The sequence below is a fragment of the Hyla sarda genome, unplaced genomic scaffold, assembly GCF_029499605.1.
Source record: "Hyla sarda isolate aHylSar1 unplaced genomic scaffold, aHylSar1.hap1 scaffold_513, whole genome shotgun sequence".
Classification (NCBI taxonomy): Eukaryota; Metazoa; Chordata; class Amphibia; order Anura; family Hylidae; genus Hyla; species Hyla sarda.
The window spans coordinates 166,686-186,458 of NW_026610524.1; the positions used below are offsets into that span (position 1 = coordinate 166,686).

Below are 19,773 nucleotides of genomic sequence, written 5' to 3' on the forward strand. Positions count from 1 at the left end.
GAAGGGGACCTTGTTGGGCCCGCCCCTTTCACGGTTATCGCTTCTCGGCCTTTTGGCTAAGATCAAGTGTAGTATCTGTTCTTATCAGTTTAATATCTGATACGTCCCCTATCTGGGGACCATATATTAAATGGATTTTTGAGAACGGGGGCCGATTTCGAAGCTTGCTTCCGTCGCCCTATGCATTGACCCGATATGGCAGTATCTTCGGGTACAGTGCACCACCCCCTTACAGGGTTAAAAAGAAAGATTCCTACTTTCATTGCTACCTGCTTGCTGGCTAGCCAGCTAGCCAGCCCTGTGGGCCTTGCTGCTGCTGCTGCTGCTGCTGCAGCCAAAAAACAAAAGGTGGTGCTGCTGCTGCTTCTGCTGCTTCTGCTTGTGTCTGGCCGCTGTTGGAGCGTCCAGGCACAGGACTTCTGCTGCTGCTGACTAAATGGCCTCCTTAATTGGATCATTTGAGTAGCCAGCACACCTGTGCAGGTAGGGCATGACATGATAGGCAGCTGCCTTGATAGCGGGTGGGTGCTGAATGTTCCTAATTGACAAAATAAGATTAATGCTTATGAAGAAATATAAAATCTCATCCCTTCCCCAATATCGCGCCACACCCCTACCCCTTAATTCCCTGGTTGAACTTGATGGACATATGTCTTTTTTCGACCGTACTAACTATGTAACTATGTAACATAACATGGGGGGGTCTCCTGGCTGTTCACACAGGTGTGTCATTGCTGTACATTGACCATGCATTGCTTCTGTGGTATTGCAAAGGCAAAGACAAATGCTTCCAGCCATCCATTGCACTAATGGATTGGTCATCAGCTGGCTGTCTATGTCCCGCATCAATATAGACCAAAGTACAGAGGGTTAGGCTATGCTATAGTGCACCTACCTGATGCATCAGAAGGTGCGAGGCCCTTGCTAAATTCTGTGCACAGACTTTGAGATCTATGCTTTAGACTGTATCTAAACCTGCTCCAACATGGACTGACATTCTGGCCTACTTTCAGCCGATGCGACTTGTCTGTCGCTGAACAGTCGCTTTTTATGTATTCAGCACCTATGTATAATGTTGTAAAAATGCTCTAGAAGCTAAAGTCGCAGAAATGTCACACATATTTGGCCTGCAACTTTCTGTGCGACAAATTCAGACAGGAAAAATCAGTATAAATCCTTAGAAAATTATCCCCCAGTGTCTCCATCTGCTGGCGGTATTGAATAAGCATTGCTGCACTGATGGGGTATGCATTAGACGAAAAAAAAGAAGAAAAAGAAGAATAATACGCCCAGAAAAGAGGCGAAAAGGAGAAAAACGTAAAAAAACGTGAAAAAAAAGTAAGAGGAAGAGAAGGGAAAAAAAGGTGGAAATGGGTTTAAAAGTGATTTCGGCGGAGAAATATATATATATATATATATATATATATATATATATATATACGCGCACACACACACATATATATAAACGTATTCTCCGTTGAGATATTGCAGCCGCTGCTGTGTCCAGGCCCAGGAGCCTTAGCACTGTGCTGTGATGTCACTCAATACCACTGACATCACTAGGTGTAAACAACATCTCTCCTTTGCTGTGTATGTGACTATGGAGCTGTTTGGTGATGTCGTCTATTATGGCCTTCATAGAAGCAACAGGAGATTGTTGCATCCATCTAGAACCCTCAGAACTACAGTGCTATGATGTCACTCACTTCCACAGGCCTTGCAGAGTGTAAACAACAACAACCCAGCTTTGTTGTGTATGTAACCATAGGGATTGTGATGTCACCTAGAACCTTCACAGCAGCGACAGCTTTATGAGGAGCATCAGCACTGCTCTGCCTGAGCAGAACCATCACCGCCATAGGTTGTCAAATAACCCGGATTTAACCCACACAGGTAAGTCCAATGGGGTGCAGGCATGTCCTCTATGCTTACAGCTTCCCGTGGGTGTTGGTTTGATACCGTTTGGGGACAGCCAAGGAGGCATCTGCAGGCAACAAAGGTAGGTGTGTGCTTGTGTGTGTGTTTCCTATGCAGATCCTAAGCCCAGTGTCACATGCAAGTAGGAGGAGTAAGAAGGGTTCCTGGCAAATCCGGGTTATGGATTGCATTTAAAAAGGCCCCGTGGGAGTGCAATGGGCCCCTGTCTTGCTGCTTAGCAATAATGGTATGGGTTTAGGTTCTGCTGTGTGTACTGGTGGTTGACTGCCCCCCAGCCCAGAGTGTGCATGGAAAATTGTCTGGCAGCCTCCCTGACAGCAAGCAGTGATAGTGCCCATGAAGGGGACCTTGTTGGGCCCGCCCCTTTCACGGTTATCGCTTCTCGGCCTTTTGGCTAAGATCAAGTGTAGTATCTGTTCTTATCAGTTTAATATCTGATACGTCCCCTATCTGGGGACCATATATTAAATGGATTTTTGAGAACGGGGGCCGATTTCGAAGCTTGCTTCCGTCGCCCTATGCATTGACCCGATATGGCAGTATCTTCGGGTACAGTGCACCACCCCCTTACAGGGTTAAAAAGAAAGATTCCTACTTTCATTGCTACCTGCTTGCTGGCTAGCCAGCTAGCCAGCCCTGTGGGCCTTGCTGCTGCTGCTGCTGCTGCTGCAGCCAAAAAACAAAAGGTGGTGCTGCTGCTGCTTCTGCTGCTTCTGCTTGTGTCTGGCCGCTGTTGGAGCGTCCAGGCACAGGACTTCTGCTGCTGCTGACTAAATGGCCTCCTTAATTGGATCATTTGAGTAGCCAGCACACCTGTGCAGGTAGGGCATGACATGATAGGCAGCTGCCTTGATAGCGGGTGGGTGCTGAATGTTCCTAATTGACAAAATAAGATTAATGCTTATGAAGAAATATAAAATCTCATCCCTTCCCCAATATCGCGCCACACCCCTACCCCTTAATTCCCTGGTTGAACTTGATGGACATATGTCTTTTTTCGACCGTACTAACTATGTAACTATGTAACATAACATGGGGGGGTCTCCTGGCTGTTCACACAGGTGTGTCATTGCTGTACATTGACCATGCATTGCTTCTGTGGTATTGCAAAGGCAAAGACAAATGCTTCCAGCCATCCATTGCACTAATGGATTGGTCATCAGCTGGCTGTCTATGTCCCGCATCAATATAGACCAAAGTACAGAGGGTTAGGCTATGCTATAGTGCACCTACCTGATGCATCAGAAGGTGCGAGGCCCTTGCTAAATTCTGTGCACAGACTTTGAGATCTATGCTTTAGACTGTATCTAAACCTGCTCCAACATGGACTGACATTCTGGCCTACTTTCAGCCGATGCGACTTGTCTGTCGCTGAACAGTCGCTTTTTATGTATTCAGCACCTATGTATAATGTTGTAAAAATGCTCTAGAAGCTAAAGTCGCAGAAATGTCACACATATTTGGCCTGCAACTTTCTGTGCGACAAATTCAGACAGGAAAAATCAGTATAAATCCTTAGAAAATTATCCCCCAGTGTCTCCATCTGCTGGCGGTATTGAATAAGCATTGCTGCACTGATGGGGTATGCATTAGACGAAAAAAAAGAAGAAAAAGAAGAATAATACGCCCAGAAAAGAGGCGAAAAGGAGAAAAACGTAAAAAAACGTGAAAAAAAAGTAAGAGGAAGAGAAGGGAAAAAAAGGTGGAAATGGGTTTAAAAGTGATTTCGGCGGAGAAATATATATATATATATATATATATATATATATATATATACGCGCACACACACACATATATATAAACGTATTCTCCGTTGAGATATTGCAGCCGCTGCTGTGTCCAGGCCCAGGAGCCTTAGCACTGTGCTGTGATGTCACTCAATACCACTGACATCACTAGGTGTAAACAACATCTCTCCTTTGCTGTGTATGTGACTATGGAGCTGTTTGGTGATGTCGTCTATTATGGCCTTCATAGAAGCAACAGGAGATTGTTGCATCCATCTAGAACCCTCAGAACTACAGTGCTATGATGTCACTCACTTCCACAGGCCTTGCAGAGTGTAAACAACAACAACCCAGCTTTGTTGTGTATGTAACCATAGGGATTGTGATGTCACCTAGAACCTTCACAGCAGCGACAGCTTTATGAGGAGCATCAGCACTGCTCTGCCTGAGCAGAACCATCACCGCCATAGGTTGTCAAATAACCCGGATTTAACCCACACAGGTAAGTCCAATGGGGTGCAGGCATGTCCTCTATGCTTACAGCTTCCCGTGGGTGTTGGTTTGATACCGTTTGGGGACAGCCAAGGAGGCATCTGCAGGCAACAAAGGTAGGTGTGTGCTTGTGTGTGTGTTTCCTATGCAGATCCTAAGCCCAGTGTCACATGCAAGTAGGAGGAGTAAGAAGGGTTCCTGGCAAATCCGGGTTATGGATTGCATTTAAAAAGGCCCCGTGGGAGTGCAATGGGCCCCTGTCTTGCTGCTTAGCAATAATGGTATGGGTTTAGGTTCTGCTGTGTGTACTGGTGGTTGACTGCCCCCCAGCCCAGAGTGTGCATGGAAAATTGTCTGGCAGCCTCCCTGACAGCAAGCAGTGATAGTGCCCATGAAGGGGACCTTGTTGGGCCCGCCCCTTTCACGGTTATCGCTTCTCGGCCTTTTGGCTAAGATCAAGTGTAGTATCTGTTCTTATCAGTTTAATATCTGATACGTCCCCTATCTGGGGACCATATATTAAATGGATTTTTGAGAACGGGGGCCGATTTCGAAGCTTGCTTCCGTCGCCCTATGCATTGACCCGATATGGCAGTATCTTCGGGTACAGTGCACCACCCCCTTACAGGGTTAAAAAGAAAGATTCCTACTTTCATTGCTACCTGCTTGCTGGCTAGCCAGCTAGCCAGCCCTGTGGGCCTTGCTGCTGCTGCTGCTGCTGCTGCAGCCAAAAAACAAAAGGTGGTGCTGCTGCTGCTTCTGCTGCTTCTGCTTGTGTCTGGCCGCTGTTGGAGCGTCCAGGCACAGGACTTCTGCTGCTGCTGACTAAATGGCCTCCTTAATTGGATCATTTGAGTAGCCAGCACACCTGTGCAGGTAGGGCATGACATGATAGGCAGCTGCCTTGATAGCGGGTGGGTGCTGAATGTTCCTAATTGACAAAATAAGATTAATGCTTATGAAGAAATATAAAATCTCATCCCTTCCCCAATATCGCGCCACACCCCTACCCCTTAATTCCCTGGTTGAACTTGATGGACATATGTCTTTTTTCGACCGTACTAACTATGTAACTATGTAACATAACATGGGGGGGTCTCCTGGCTGTTCACACAGGTGTGTCATTGCTGTACATTGACCATGCATTGCTTCTGTGGTATTGCAAAGGCAAAGACAAATGCTTCCAGCCATCCATTGCACTAATGGATTGGTCATCAGCTGGCTGTCTATGTCCCGCATCAATATAGACCAAAGTACAGAGGGTTAGGCTATGCTATAGTGCACCTACCTGATGCATCAGAAGGTGCGAGGCCCTTGCTAAATTCTGTGCACAGACTTTGAGATCTATGCTTTAGACTGTATCTAAACCTGCTCCAACATGGACTGACATTCTGGCCTACTTTCAGCCGATGCGACTTGTCTGTCGCTGAACAGTCGCTTTTTATGTATTCAGCACCTATGTATAATGTTGTAAAAATGCTCTAGAAGCTAAAGTCGCAGAAATGTCACACATATTTGGCCTGCAACTTTCTGTGCGACAAATTCAGACAGGAAAAATCAGTATAAATCCTTAGAAAATTATCCCCCAGTGTCTCCATCTGCTGGCGGTATTGAATAAGCATTGCTGCACTGATGGGGTATGCATTAGACGAAAAAAAAGAAGAAAAAGAAGAATAATACGCCCAGAAAAGAGGCGAAAAGGAGAAAAACGTAAAAAAACGTGAAAAAAAAGTAAGAGGAAGAGAAGGGAAAAAAAGGTGGAAATGGGTTTAAAAGTGATTTCGGCGGAGAAATATATATATATATATATATATATATATATATATATATATATATACGCGCACACACACACATATATATAAACGTATTCTCCGTTGAGATATTGCAGCCGCTGCTGTGTCCAGGCCCAGGAGCCTTAGCACTGTGCTGTGATGTCACTCAATACCACTGACATCACTAGGTGTAAACAACATCTCTCCTTTGCTGTGTATGTGACTATGGAGCTGTTTGGTGATGTCGTCTATTATGGCCTTCATAGAAGCAACAGGAGATTGTTGCATCCATCTAGAACCCTCAGAACTACAGTGCTATGATGTCACTCACTTCCACAGGCCTTGCAGAGTGTAAACAACAACAACCCAGCTTTGTTGTGTATGTAACCATAGGGATTGTGATGTCACCTAGAACCTTCACAGCAGCGACAGCTTTATGAGGAGCATCAGCACTGCTCTGCCTGAGCAGAACCATCACCGCCATAGGTTGTCAAATAACCCGGATTTAACCCACACAGGTAAGTCCAATGGGGTGCAGGCATGTCCTCTATGCTTACAGCTTCCCGTGGGTGTTGGTTTGATACCGTTTGGGGACAGCCAAGGAGGCATCTGCAGGCAACAAAGGTAGGTGTGTGCTTGTGTGTGTGTTTCCTATGCAGATCCTAAGCCCAGTGTCACATGCAAGTAGGAGGAGTAAGAAGGGTTCCTGGCAAATCCGGGTTATGGATTGCATTTAAAAAGGCCCCGTGGGAGTGCAATGGGCCCCTGTCTTGCTGCTTAGCAATAATGGTATGGGTTTAGGTTCTGCTGTGTGTACTGGTGGTTGACTGCCCCCCAGCCCAGAGTGTGCATGGAAAATTGTCTGGCAGCCTCCCTGACAGCAAGCAGTGATAGTGCCCATGAAGGGGACCTTGTTGGGCCCGCCCCTTTCACGGTTATCGCTTCTCGGCCTTTTGGCTAAGATCAAGTGTAGTATCTGTTCTTATCAGTTTAATATCTGATACGTCCCCTATCTGGGGACCATATATTAAATGGATTTTTGAGAACGGGGGCCGATTTCGAAGCTTGCTTCCGTCGCCCTATGCATTGACCCGATATGGCAGTATCTTCGGGTACAGTGCACCACCCCCTTACAGGGTTAAAAAGAAAGATTCCTACTTTCATTGCTACCTGCTTGCTGGCTAGCCAGCTAGCCAGCCCTGTGGGCCTTGCTGCTGCTGCTGCTGCTGCTGCAGCCAAAAAACAAAAGGTGGTGCTGCTGCTGCTTCTGCTGCTTCTGCTTGTGTCTGGCCGCTGTTGGAGCGTCCAGGCACAGGACTTCTGCTGCTGCTGACTAAATGGCCTCCTTAATTGGATCATTTGAGTAGCCAGCACACCTGTGCAGGTAGGGCATGACATGATAGGCAGCTGCCTTGATAGCGGGTGGGTGCTGAATGTTCCTAATTGACAAAATAAGATTAATGCTTATGAAGAAATATAAAATCTCATCCCTTCCCCAATATCGCGCCACACCCCTACCCCTTAATTCCCTGGTTGAACTTGATGGACATATGTCTTTTTTCGACCGTACTAACTATGTAACTATGTAACATAACATGGGGGGGTCTCCTGGCTGTTCACACAGGTGTGTCATTGCTGTACATTGACCATGCATTGCTTCTGTGGTATTGCAAAGGCAAAGACAAATGCTTCCAGCCATCCATTGCACTAATGGATTGGTCATCAGCTGGCTGTCTATGTCCCGCATCAATATAGACCAAAGTACAGAGGGTTAGGCTATGCTATAGTGCACCTACCTGATGCATCAGAAGGTGCGAGGCCCTTGCTAAATTCTGTGCACAGACTTTGAGATCTATGCTTTAGACTGTATCTAAACCTGCTCCAACATGGACTGACATTCTGGCCTACTTTCAGCCGATGCGACTTGTCTGTCGCTGAACAGTCGCTTTTTATGTATTCAGCACCTATGTATAATGTTGTAAAAATGCTCTAGAAGCTAAAGTCGCAGAAATGTCACACATATTTGGCCTGCAACTTTCTGTGCGACAAATTCAGACAGGAAAAATCAGTATAAATCCTTAGAAAATTATCCCCCAGTGTCTCCATCTGCTGGCGGTATTGAATAAGCATTGCTGCACTGATGGGGTATGCATTAGACGAAAAAAAAGAAGAAAAAGAAGAATAATACGCCCAGAAAAGAGGCGAAAAGGAGAAAAACGTAAAAAAACGTGAAAAAAAAGTAAGAGGAAGAGAAGGGAAAAAAAGGTGGAAATGGGTTTAAAAGTGATTTCGGCGGAGAAATATATATATATATATATATATATATATATATATATATATATATACGCGCACACACACACATATATATAAACGTATTCTCCGTTGAGATATTGCAGCCGCTGCTGTGTCCAGGCCCAGGAGCCTTAGCACTGTGCTGTGATGTCACTCAATACCACTGACATCACTAGGTGTAAACAACATCTCTCCTTTGCTGTGTATGTGACTATGGAGCTGTTTGGTGATGTCGTCTATTATGGCCTTCATAGAAGCAACAGGAGATTGTTGCATCCATCTAGAACCCTCAGAACTACAGTGCTATGATGTCACTCACTTCCACAGGCCTTGCAGAGTGTAAACAACAACAACCCAGCTTTGTTGTGTATGTAACCATAGGGATTGTGATGTCACCTAGAACCTTCACAGCAGCGACAGCTTTATGAGGAGCATCAGCACTGCTCTGCCTGAGCAGAACCATCACCGCCATAGGTTGTCAAATAACCCGGATTTAACCCACACAGGTAAGTCCAATGGGGTGCAGGCATGTCCTCTATGCTTACAGCTTCCCGTGGGTGTTGGTTTGATACCGTTTGGGGACAGCCAAGGAGGCATCTGCAGGCAACAAAGGTAGGTGTGTGCTTGTGTGTGTGTTTCCTATGCAGATCCTAAGCCCAGTGTCACATGCAAGTAGGAGGAGTAAGAAGGGTTCCTGGCAAATCCGGGTTATGGATTGCATTTAAAAAGGCCCCGTGGGAGTGCAATGGGCCCCTGTCTTGCTGCTTAGCAATAATGGTATGGGTTTAGGTTCTGCTGTGTGTACTGGTGGTTGACTGCCCCCCAGCCCAGAGTGTGCATGGAAAATTGTCTGGCAGCCTCCCTGACAGCAAGCAGTGATAGTGCCCATGAAGGGGACCTTGTTGGGCCCGCCCCTTTCACGGTTATCGCTTCTCGGCCTTTTGGCTAAGATCAAGTGTAGTATCTGTTCTTATCAGTTTAATATCTGATACGTCCCCTATCTGGGGACCATATATTAAATGGATTTTTGAGAACGGGGGCCGATTTCGAAGCTTGCTTCCGTCGCCCTATGCATTGACCCGATATGGCAGTATCTTCGGGTACAGTGCACCACCCCCTTACAGGGTTAAAAAGAAAGATTCCTACTTTCATTGCTACCTGCTTGCTGGCTAGCCAGCTAGCCAGCCCTGTGGGCCTTGCTGCTGCTGCTGCTGCTGCTGCAGCCAAAAAACAAAAGGTGGTGCTGCTGCTGCTGCTTCTGCTGCTTCTGCTTGTGTCTGGCCGCTGTTGGAGCGTCCAGGCACAGGACTTCTGCTGCTGCTGACTAAATGGCCTCCTTAATTGGATCATTTGAGTAGCCAGCACACCTGTGCAGGTAGGGCATGACATGATAGGCAGCTGCCTTGATAGCGGGTGGGTGCTGAATGTTCCTAATTGACAAAATAAGATTAATGCTTATGAAGAAATATAAAATCTCATCCCTTCCCCAATATCGCGCCACACCCCTACCCCTTAATTCCCTGGTTGAACTTGATGGACATATGTCTTTTTTCGACCGTACTAACTATGTAACTATGTAACATAACATGGGGGGGTCTCCTGGCTGTTCACACAGGTGTGTCATTGCTGTACATTGACCATGCATTGCTTCTGTGGTATTGCAAAGGCAAAGACAAATGCTTCCAGCCATCCATTGCACTAATGGATTGGTCATCAGCTGGCTGTCTATGTCCCGCATCAATATAGACCAAAGTACAGAGGGTTAGGCTATGCTATAGTGCACCTACCTGATGCATCAGAAGGTGCGAGGCCCTTGCTAAATTCTGTGCACAGACTTTGAGATCTATGCTTTAGACTGTATCTAAACCTGCTCCAACATGGACTGACATTCTGGCCTACTTTCAGCCGATGCGACTTGTCTGTCGCTGAACAGTCGCTTTTTATGTATTCAGCACCTATGTATAATGTTGTAAAAATGCTCTAGAAGCTAAAGTCGCAGAAATGTCACACATATTTGGCCTGCAACTTTCTGTGCGACAAATTCAGACAGGAAAAATCAGTATAAATCCTTAGAAAATTATCCCCCAGTGTCTCCATCTGCTGGCGGTATTGAATAAGCATTGCTGCACTGATGGGGTATGCATTAGACGAAAAAAAAGAAGAAAAAGAAGAATAATACGCCCAGAAAAGAGGCGAAAAGGAGAAAAACGTAAAAAAACGTGAAAAAAAAGTAAGAGGAAGAGAAGGGAAAAAAAGGTGGAAATGGGTTTAAAAGTGATTTCGGCGGAGAAATATATATATATATATATATATATATATATATATATATATATATATACGCGCACACACACACATATATATAAACGTATTCTCCGTTGAGATATTGCAGCCGCTGCTGTGTCCAGGCCCAGGAGCCTTAGCACTGTGCTGTGATGTCACTCAATACCACTGACATCACTAGGTGTAAACAACATCTCTCCTTTGCTGTGTATGTGACTATGGAGCTGTTTGGTGATGTCGTCTATTATGGCCTTCATAGAAGCAACAGGAGATTGTTGCATCCATCTAGAACCCTCAGAACTACAGTGCTATGATGTCACTCACTTCCACAGGCCTTGCAGAGTGTAAACAACAACAACCCAGCTTTGTTGTGTATGTAACCATAGGGATTGTGATGTCACCTAGAACCTTCACAGCAGCGACAGCTTTATGAGGAGCATCAGCACTGCTCTGCCTGAGCAGAACCATCACCGCCATAGGTTGTCAAATAACCCGGATTTAAAACACACAGGTAAGTCCAATGGGGTGCAGGCATGTCCTCTATGCTTACAGCTTCCCGTGGGTGTTGGTTTGATACCGTTTGGGGACAGCCAAGGAGGCATCTGCAGGCAACAAAGGTAGGTGTGTGCTTGTGTGTGTGTTTCCTATGCAGATCCTAAGCCCAGTGTCACATGCAAGTAGGAGGAGTAAGAAGGGTTCCTGGCAAATCCGGGTTATGGATTGCATTTAAAAAGGCCCCGTGGGAGTGCAATGGGCCCCTGTCTTGCTGCTTAGCAATAATGGTATGGGTTTAGGTTCTGCTGTGTGTACTGGTGGTTGACTGCCCCCCAGCCCAGAGTGTGCATGGAAAATTGTCTGGCAGCCTCCCTGACAGCAAGCAGTGATAGTGCCCATGAAGGGGACCTTGTTGGGCCCGCCCCTTTCACGGTTATCGCTTCTCGGCCTTTTGGCTAAGATCAAGTGTAGTATCTGCATTTGGTCTGGTCGGAAGGTGTCTGTGGTACCCCGCTTCTCGGCCTTGGGGGATTGTCTCTCCTTACGGAGGGACTTCACCCCCTTGCTGCTATTGGGGAGCGGGCTTAGTCCACAGACAACGGGTTGCGATCCCCCTGTCTCTGGGACCTTGTGTCTCAGAAGGCATTTTCGGTACGTTGAGCGTTACCTGTAGCTTCGGAAGCACCTAGGGTACCCCCGACCTCTGCCTTGGGTAAGGGTTCCGCTTTTATAGCGGGATTCCGAGCCCCTGCTGCTATTGGGGAAGGGGCTTAGTCCCTGGGTGTGGAAGATGCCGTTCTCCTGGGCTTTCCCCTCTGGGGAAATGTCGATGCGAAATACCATCCGCATAGAGGTGTCGGAGAGCCATCGTCAGTTGAAGAACCTCCGCTTCATTGCGGAGGTGATTCTTCTTGACTACTTCCGCCTCAATAGGGAGGACATCCTGTGTCTAAATGACCAGGAAAGCCGTGGCCTGTATACCGTCACCTTCACGGCCACGGCGTGTTGCGATAACATCTATGCAACCTTGTCTGGTGCGGACCAGAGGGACGATCGACTCGACGGTCTTTCGTTCCAGTTCCTCTATGGTGAGGAACATATACCGTTGGTGGTGGCTATGCACAGCCCTCATGTGACCACGGAGGATATAGCCACTTTTCTTCGACGATACTGCGAAGAGGTGCGATTCGCAAACAAAATCTTGAACTCCGTGCGGTTCTGGAACGGCAAGAGGAAGTTCTGGGTCAAGCTCCGTAAGGATCCCGGTGGTATTGGGGGTCTTTGCCATCCGCCCCCAAATTTTGCCATCGGGAGAGTTCGGGGCTTCCTGTTCTATCCTCAAATGCCTATGTATTGCCGAAATTGCTTGAGGTTTGGCCACACCCAGGAGACCTGCGGCGCGGAGCGTGTGATTCGCTGCAATAGGTGTGGCCAAGAAGGTCACATAGCCTCAAGATGTAGCCATACGATAAGGTGCAACCTCTGCGGAGAGGAAAATCACGATTTTAATTCCTGTCCCCATAAAGCAAAAACTACGATGGGTGGGTCAAGGCTGGGCCCACCCAAAGAGGGGACAGGACAAAAGACGTCCTTTTTTAAGATGCCCAAACCCCAGATGGCAGGTACTGATGGGTCCAGGCCCAAGACCTCTGGTGCTCCATCGGGGGGCCCACCGGTGGTAGTGCTAGGGGGAGGCCATGGGGATTCCACGAAGCCCGGGCGGGTGATCGAGTTTACTGCCCGGGAAATTGAAAGACGTCGATCGACTTCCTACCTGGCTCAAGAGCCCGCCAAAACTTCTGAAGGGGGCTCACCTGTGGCGGGTGGCAGCCGACGGGCCTCGGTGGGGGCAGAGGTGGACCCAAAATTGCAGCATAAGCCAGGTACTGGCTTGGCCCAGGGTCGCCCTGCTCCGGACGAAGAGGCCCCGGTGAAAGCCCGCCGGAAGGGGAGCCAGGTGGCCAGGTCTGAGCCCGGTCCTGTTACTCCGCCTATACAGGACAGGGCCAAGAAGACAAGTGGCGCCAAACCAGGGTTTGCTGCCCCGCCAGCAGTGGACCCGGTGGGTAAAACTGGCCATCGTCGATCGATGGGGAAGTTGGAGCAACAGTCCTCAGCAACGCTTGCTGGGGAACAAGCGATGAAAACTTCCCAAGGTAGCGGCAAAGGTTCCGGAAAAGAGGCCTCACAGGCCCCTGTGCAGCAGTTCCAGTCGTCAAAAGATGAAAGAAGACGCAGATCCATCAGCCGGGGGCCAGAGATTACATCGAGTGAGAGCAACACAGAGGATATGGACAGCAGTGTGACATTTAAAAGACAAAGAGAAGAAGAAGAGGAAGACATTCAAAGGAAAGCGGCGTGCCGTAGTTCGGACGAGAGCGAGCTCAGGGTCGGGGCATCATCGATCTCAAGCTCCGACCCTCAGAACATCAAGGAGCTGATGACCCCGCAGGCGGGGGATGACGGTACGCAGCTTATTATTGACTTTGATTCTCCAAGCACGGACTCTCCATAAACTATGCCTATCCCTGTAAAAATTGCCTCACTCAATGTGAGGTCCTTAAAGAGCCCTGATCGCAGGGCTGCTTTATTTTCTTATCTAGAGACATGTGACTTTGACCTTTGCCTGCTACAAGAATGTGGAATCCCTAGTAAAATGGACTATAAAGACTTAAAAGAAGACTGGAAGCTGGGCCCATCCATATGGTCCGGTGCAAATGACTGTCGTTCTGTGGGTGTTGGGCTGCTCTGCCGAGGCCAGTCCTTTTCTATTCATACAGTAACTGAGATTGTGCCTGGCAGAGCTCTTTTAATTCATCTATATTTTAATGGACTTTTAATTCGTGTTTTAAATGTGTATGCCCCTCCTGATAAACAGGAGCGGGCAGAACTATTTGAAATTTTACCACTGTTTTGTGTTGGGTCTTCCCCCCTGCTGGTGGGAGGTGATTTTAACTGCATACGTGATGGGGAACACCGGCAGGGTGGGGATATTAATCGTAAAGACCGCACTTCTTACCTGCTTAAAAATTTTATTGATGATTTTAATTTGAAAGATTGCTGGAAGGATCTCTTGCCGGAGGACCCGGGCGCCACATGGTCCAATGGAAGAGTGAGCTCCAGAATCGATTTTATTTTTTCCTCTAGAGCTTTTAAACCCCTGAAATGCACGCTCGAGCAGAATATCTTCTCTGATCATAAGCTCCTCTTGGTGGGCCTGGAGCTAGAGGGGGAGCAAAAAGCAAAAAGGGGCCTCTGGAGATTAAACACCACACTCCTAGAGGACCCTGAGATAAAAGAGGAGTTTGTGCGGACCTACCAATGCTGGCAATCACAAAGAAAACCCCATGAGCCTATGCTGCACTGGTGGGAGGGCACCAAATCTAAAATCAGATTTTTTTTTATCAAAGCAGGTAAGAAGAAGGCAAAAATGGAAAAACAGTGGTTTTATGTTCTTAACATGCGTTTAAATGTACTTTTTAAATTGAAAGAAGCTGGTATGGATGTAGAAAATGATATTTTAAACCTTAAAACTGAAATAAAACATGCCATAGAAAAGAAAGGGAAACAAATCATTTTTAACTCACATGTGCAGCACCTGGAGGAGGGCGAGAAATGTTCCCGTTTCTTTTTTAAAAAAGTGATGAATAGGAGGGATATCATCCAAAACCTTGAGGGTGAATCCACTCCAAAAGGCATGTTAGATGCAGTTTTTAACTTCTACCAGCTTCTTTTTAATAAGAAAGATCTTAATCCATCCTTTTTAGAACATGTTCTTAATTCCCTTGATTTTAAGCTAGATGTTTTAGACCAGGAGGTTTTATCCCGTGATCTTAACTTAGATGAACTTTTATTTGTTTTTAAAAGTTTTTCTAGTGGGAAGGCCCCTGGGGAAGATGGTTTACCCATCGAATTTTATTTAGCTTTTTGGGATATTTTAAAGGATGATATGGTTTTATTGTATAAAGAAACTTTTATTGTTAATGAACTTCCCCCTTCCTGGAGGAGGGGGATTGTATCATTACTTTTTAAAAAGGGTGAAAAGGATATGCTAAAAAATTGGCGCCCCATCACACTTTTAAATGTCGATTATAAAGTTTTAGCCAAGTTATTAGCTGTCCGTTTTAAACCTTTTATTCATAAATTAATTCACCCAAATCAGGTTTGTGGGGTACCTGGAAGGTCTATAGCTGAATCCCTAAATATTTTAAGAGATGTTTTATGGTATTTTAAGGATAGAAATCAAACTGTAGCAATTTTATCCTTAGACTTTGAAAAAGCCTTTGATAGGGTCTCCCATGAATACCTGTTTTTAGTTCTTAAAAAGATGGCAGTGCCTGAAACGATTTTAAGCCGAATCATGCTTTTATACCGATCCTGTTTTAGTCAAGTCTCTGTTAATGGCTTTTTAACCAGCGGTGTTCCTCTTTTATCAGGTGTCAAACAGGGCTGCCCCCTGTCCCCACTCCTTTTTATTTGCGCAATCGAACCACTGATGGCCCTCCTCAGAAAAGACCGGGTAGTAAGAGGCGTACCGATACCTGGTGGAGGAGGGACCCATCTAAAGGTGTTGGGGTACATGGATGATGTCACCATACTGTGCCCGGACTCTCCATCCATGAGGGGGGCATTGAGGAACACCAGCTATTTCTGCGAGGTCTCTGGTTTTAAGCTAAACACAGATAAATGTGACTGTTTTTATATTGGCTCCTGGGATTCATCCATCACCCCAGGAGTTACAATGCAACAGGATCAAATTAAAGTTTTAGGTATTGTTTTTAACCAGGTCAATGATGGGAGCCCTAACTGGGATTCAGCTATAGCTAAGATGGAGAAGAAGATTTTAATGTGGAATCTTAGAAACCTTACCATGGAGGGGAAGATTTTAATAATAAAGATGGTTTTACTCCCTATTATGCTATACATTGCCATGGTATTTCCTCCATCTATTTTATACATTAAAAAAGTAACTAGAATTGTTTTTACTTTTTTATGGGGTTCAAAAATGGAGAAATTAAAGCGTGATTTTATGTACAAAAGTAAAGATAATGGCGGGAAAGATGTTCCTAACCTTTTTACTTTCTTTTACATAAAGTATTTCTGTTTCTGTTTTAAAATTATTAAATCCGATGGCATTTTTAGCTGCTTTTTAAGGTACGCTGCGGGCATGGTTTTTAAAAGATGGTTGCGCATCCCTCTGAACGCTCCGGTGCTTCTGTGTCCCCCAAAACATTATGTGGTGTTGGAAAAGACAGTCAGGCTCCTAGGTCTCCAAGATTTGGAGCCTGACACACTGGGGGACCAGAGAAAGGTATCAAAGGTCCTCAGGCGGAGTGAGGTTACCCTGGCAGTGTCCAATTTCACACAGGCAAGATCCAAAAAGGTATGGCGGAACGTGTACGGGAAGTTTCTGGCGAATGTACACAGGGATCTTGCCTGGGCAATCGTCCACCAGTGCCTCCCTACTCGTGAGTTCCAGCACAGGCGAGGACTGGTGGCGAGAGCCAAGTGCCCGAGAGATGGCTGCGGAGTGGACGAAACGGTGCTGCACATATTTTGGAACTGCCCTTTTGCACGGGAGCTTTGGAGGAAGGTAGGCCCACTTTTGAAGTGGGCCTGCGGCCTGAAAGATTTTAATCACGAATGTGTCTTTTACGGTCTTTTTAACTGCCCCAATTTTAAACAGCAGATGATCTGCTGGATGATTATTAATTGTTTTAAAAATGCCATCTGGAAAGTTAGGAACATCTTACTTTTTAAACATGATTTTATTGATGTTAAAAACTGTATAAAGCTGGCCCTGAGTGAGATGTACATCTATTACCTAAGAGACAAGAAACAGTTGGGGGCCAGCGAGGCAGCATCCATGTGGTGTCTGCCTCTATGGAACGAAATAACAATATAATCAGTTTTTATGACATTTGTATAATGTTTTATCCTGCCATTTTTATTTTTTCTCCTTTTATTACTGGTTTTATTATTTGTATTTTAAAACTTTTGTGAACCTTTTATTATTTTGCATTTTAAATTTTGTATGGTTTCTTATTTATTCAATAAAATTTTGTTGAAACCTTATCTGTTCTTATCAGTTTAATATCTGATACGTCCCCTATCTGGGGACCATATATTAAATGGATTTTTGAGAACGGGGGCCGATTTCGAAGCTTGCTTCCGTCGCCCTATGCATTGACCCGATATGGCAGTATCTTCGGGTACAGTGCACCACCCCCTTACAGGGTTAAAAAGAAAGATTCCTACTTTCATTGCTACCTGCTTGCTGGCTAGCCAGCTAGCCAGCCCTGTGGGCCTTGCTGCTGCTGCTGCTGCTGCTGCAGCCAAAAAACAAAAGGTGGTGCTGCTGCTGCTTCTGCTGCTTCTGCTTGTGTCTGGCCGCTGTTGGAGCGTCCAGGCACAGGACTTCTGCTGCTGCTGACTAAATGGCCTCCTTAATTGGATCATTTGAGTAGCCAGCACACCTGTGCAGGTAGGGCATGACATGATAGGCAGCTGCCTTGATAGCGGGTGGGTGCTGAATGTTCCTAATTGACAAAATAAGATTAATGCTTATGAAGAAATATAAAATCTCATCCCTTCCCCAATATCGCGCCACACCCCTACCCCTTAATTCCCTGGTTGAACTTGATGGACATATGTCTTTTTTCGACCGTACTAACTATGTAACTATGTAACATAACATGGGGGGGTCTCCTGGCTGTTCACACAGGTGTGTCATTGCTGTACATTGACCATGCATTGCTTCTGTGGTATTGCAAAGGCAAAGACAAATGCTTCCAGCCATCCATTGCACTAATGGATTGGTCATCAGCTGGCTGTCTATGTCCCGCATCAATATAGACCAAAGTACAGAGGGTTAGGCTATGCTATAGTGCACCTACCTGATGCATCAGAAGGTGCGAGGCCCTTGCTAAATTCTGTGCACAGACTTTGAGATCTATGCTTTAGACTGTATCTAAACCTGCTCCAACATGGACTGACATTCTGGCCTACTTTCAGCCGATGCGACTTGTCTGTCGCTGAACAGTCGCTTTTTATGTATTCAGCACCTATGTATAATGTTGTAAAAATGCTCTAGAAGCTAAAGTCGCAGAAATGTCACACATATTTGGCCTGCAACTTTCTGTGCGACAAATTCAGACAGGAAAAATCAGTATAAATCCTTAGAAAATTATCCCCCAGTGTCTCCATCTGCTGGCGGTATTGAATAAGCATTGCTGCACTGATGGGGTATGCATTAGACGAAAAAAAAGAAGAAAAAGAAGAATAATACGCCCAGAAAAGAGGCGAAAAGGAGAAAAACGTAAAAAAACGTGAAAAAAAAGTAAGAGGAAGAGAAGGGAAAAAAAGGTGGAAATGGGTTTAAAAGTGATTTCGGCGGAGAAATATATATATATATATATATATATATATATATATATATATATATATACGCGCACACACACACATATATATAAACGTATTCTCCGTTGAGATATTGCAGCCGCTGCTGTGTCCAGGCCCAGGAGCCTTAGCACTGTGCTGTGATGTCACTCAATACCACTGACATCACTAGGTGTAAACAACATCTCTCCTTTGCTGTGTATGTGACTATGGAGCTGTTTGGTGATGTCGTCTATTATGGCCTTCATAGAAGCAACAGGAGATTGTTGCATCCATCTAGAACCCTCAGAACTACAGTGCTATGATGTCACTCACTTCCACAGGCCTTGCAGAGTGTAAACAACAACAACCCAGCTTTGTTGTGTATGTAACCATAGGGATTGTGATGTCACCTAGAACCTTCACAGCAGCGACAGCTTTATGAGGAGCATCAGCACTGCTCTGCCTGAGCAGAACCATCACCGCCATAGGTTGTCAAATAACCCGGATTTAACCCACACAGGTAAGTCCAATGGGGTGCAGGCATGTCCTCTATGCTTACAGCTTCCCGTGGGTGTAGGTTTGATACCGTTTGGGGACAGCCAAGGAGGCATCTGCAGGCAACAAAGGTAGGTGTGTGCTTGTGTGTGTGTTTCCTATGCAGATCCTAAGCCCAGTGTCACATGCAAGTAGGAGGAGTAAGAAGGGTTCCTGGCAAATCCGGGTTATGGATTGCATTTAAAAAGGCCCCGTGGGAGTGCAATGGGCCCCTGTCTTGCTGCTTAGCAATAATGGTATGGGTTTAGGTTCTGCTGTGTGTACTGGTGGTTGACTGCCCCCCAGCCCAGAGTGTGCATGGAAAATTGTCTGGCAGCCTCCCTGACAGCAAGCAGTGATAGTGCCCATGAAGGGGACCTTGTTGGGCCCGCCCCTTTCACGGTTATCGCTTCTCGGCCTTTTGGCTAAGATCAAGTGTAGTATCTGCATTTGGTCTGGTCGGAAGGTGTCTGTGGTACCCCGCTTCTCGGCCTTGGGGGATTGTCTCTCCTTACGGAGGGACTTCACCCCCTTGCTGCTATTGGGGAGCGGGCTTAGTCCACGGACAACGGGTTGCGATCCCCCTGTCTCTGGGACCTTGTGTCTCAGAAGGCATTTTCGGTACGTTGAGCGTTACCTGTAGCTTCGGAAGCACCTAGGGTACCCCCGACCTCTGCCTTGGGTAAGGGTTCCGCTTTTATAGCGGGATTCCGAGCCCCTGCTGCTATTGGGGAAGGGGCTTAGTCCCTGGGTGTGGAAGATGCCGTTCTCCTGGGCTTTCCCCTCTGGGGAAATGTCGATGCGAAATACCATCCGCATAGAGGTGTCGGAGAGCCATCGTCAGTTGAAGAACCTCCGCTTCA

General features: G+C 46.2%; 6 non-coding genes and 2 pseudogenes across 6 annotated transcripts; all 8 read left to right on the forward strand.

The window, feature by feature from the left end:
- Window positions 1-36: 36 nt before the first annotated feature.
- LOC130338050 (U2 spliceosomal RNA) lies at window positions 37-227 on the forward strand. Its single transcript, XR_008878825.1, has one exon. It is a non-coding gene; the product is annotated as a U2 spliceosomal RNA (small nuclear RNA).
- Window positions 228-2,312: 2,085 nt separating this feature from the next.
- Window positions 2,313-2,503, forward strand: LOC130338052 (U2 spliceosomal RNA). The gene has a single exon (XR_008878826.1). It is a non-coding gene; the product is annotated as a U2 spliceosomal RNA (small nuclear RNA).
- A 2,083-nt stretch (window positions 2,504-4,586) lies between these two features.
- LOC130338053 (U2 spliceosomal RNA) lies at window positions 4,587-4,777 on the forward strand. The gene has a single exon (XR_008878827.1). It is a non-coding gene; the product is annotated as a U2 spliceosomal RNA (small nuclear RNA).
- A 2,089-nt stretch (window positions 4,778-6,866) lies between these two features.
- LOC130338054 (U2 spliceosomal RNA) lies at window positions 6,867-7,057 on the forward strand. Its single transcript, XR_008878828.1, has one exon. It is a non-coding gene; the product is annotated as a U2 spliceosomal RNA (small nuclear RNA).
- A 2,089-nt stretch (window positions 7,058-9,146) lies between these two features.
- Window positions 9,147-9,337, forward strand: LOC130338055 (U2 spliceosomal RNA). The gene has a single exon (XR_008878829.1). It is a non-coding gene; the product is annotated as a U2 spliceosomal RNA (small nuclear RNA).
- A 2,094-nt stretch (window positions 9,338-11,431) lies between these two features.
- LOC130338090 (U2 spliceosomal RNA) lies at window positions 11,432-11,649 on the forward strand (annotated as a pseudogene).
- A 5,389-nt stretch (window positions 11,650-17,038) lies between these two features.
- LOC130338081 (U2 spliceosomal RNA) lies at window positions 17,039-17,224 on the forward strand. Its single transcript, XR_008878853.1, has one exon. It is a non-coding gene; the product is annotated as a U2 spliceosomal RNA (small nuclear RNA).
- A 2,091-nt stretch (window positions 17,225-19,315) lies between these two features.
- LOC130338087 (U2 spliceosomal RNA) lies at window positions 19,316-19,533 on the forward strand (annotated as a pseudogene).
- The last annotated feature ends 240 nt before the right edge of the window (window positions 19,534-19,773 follow it).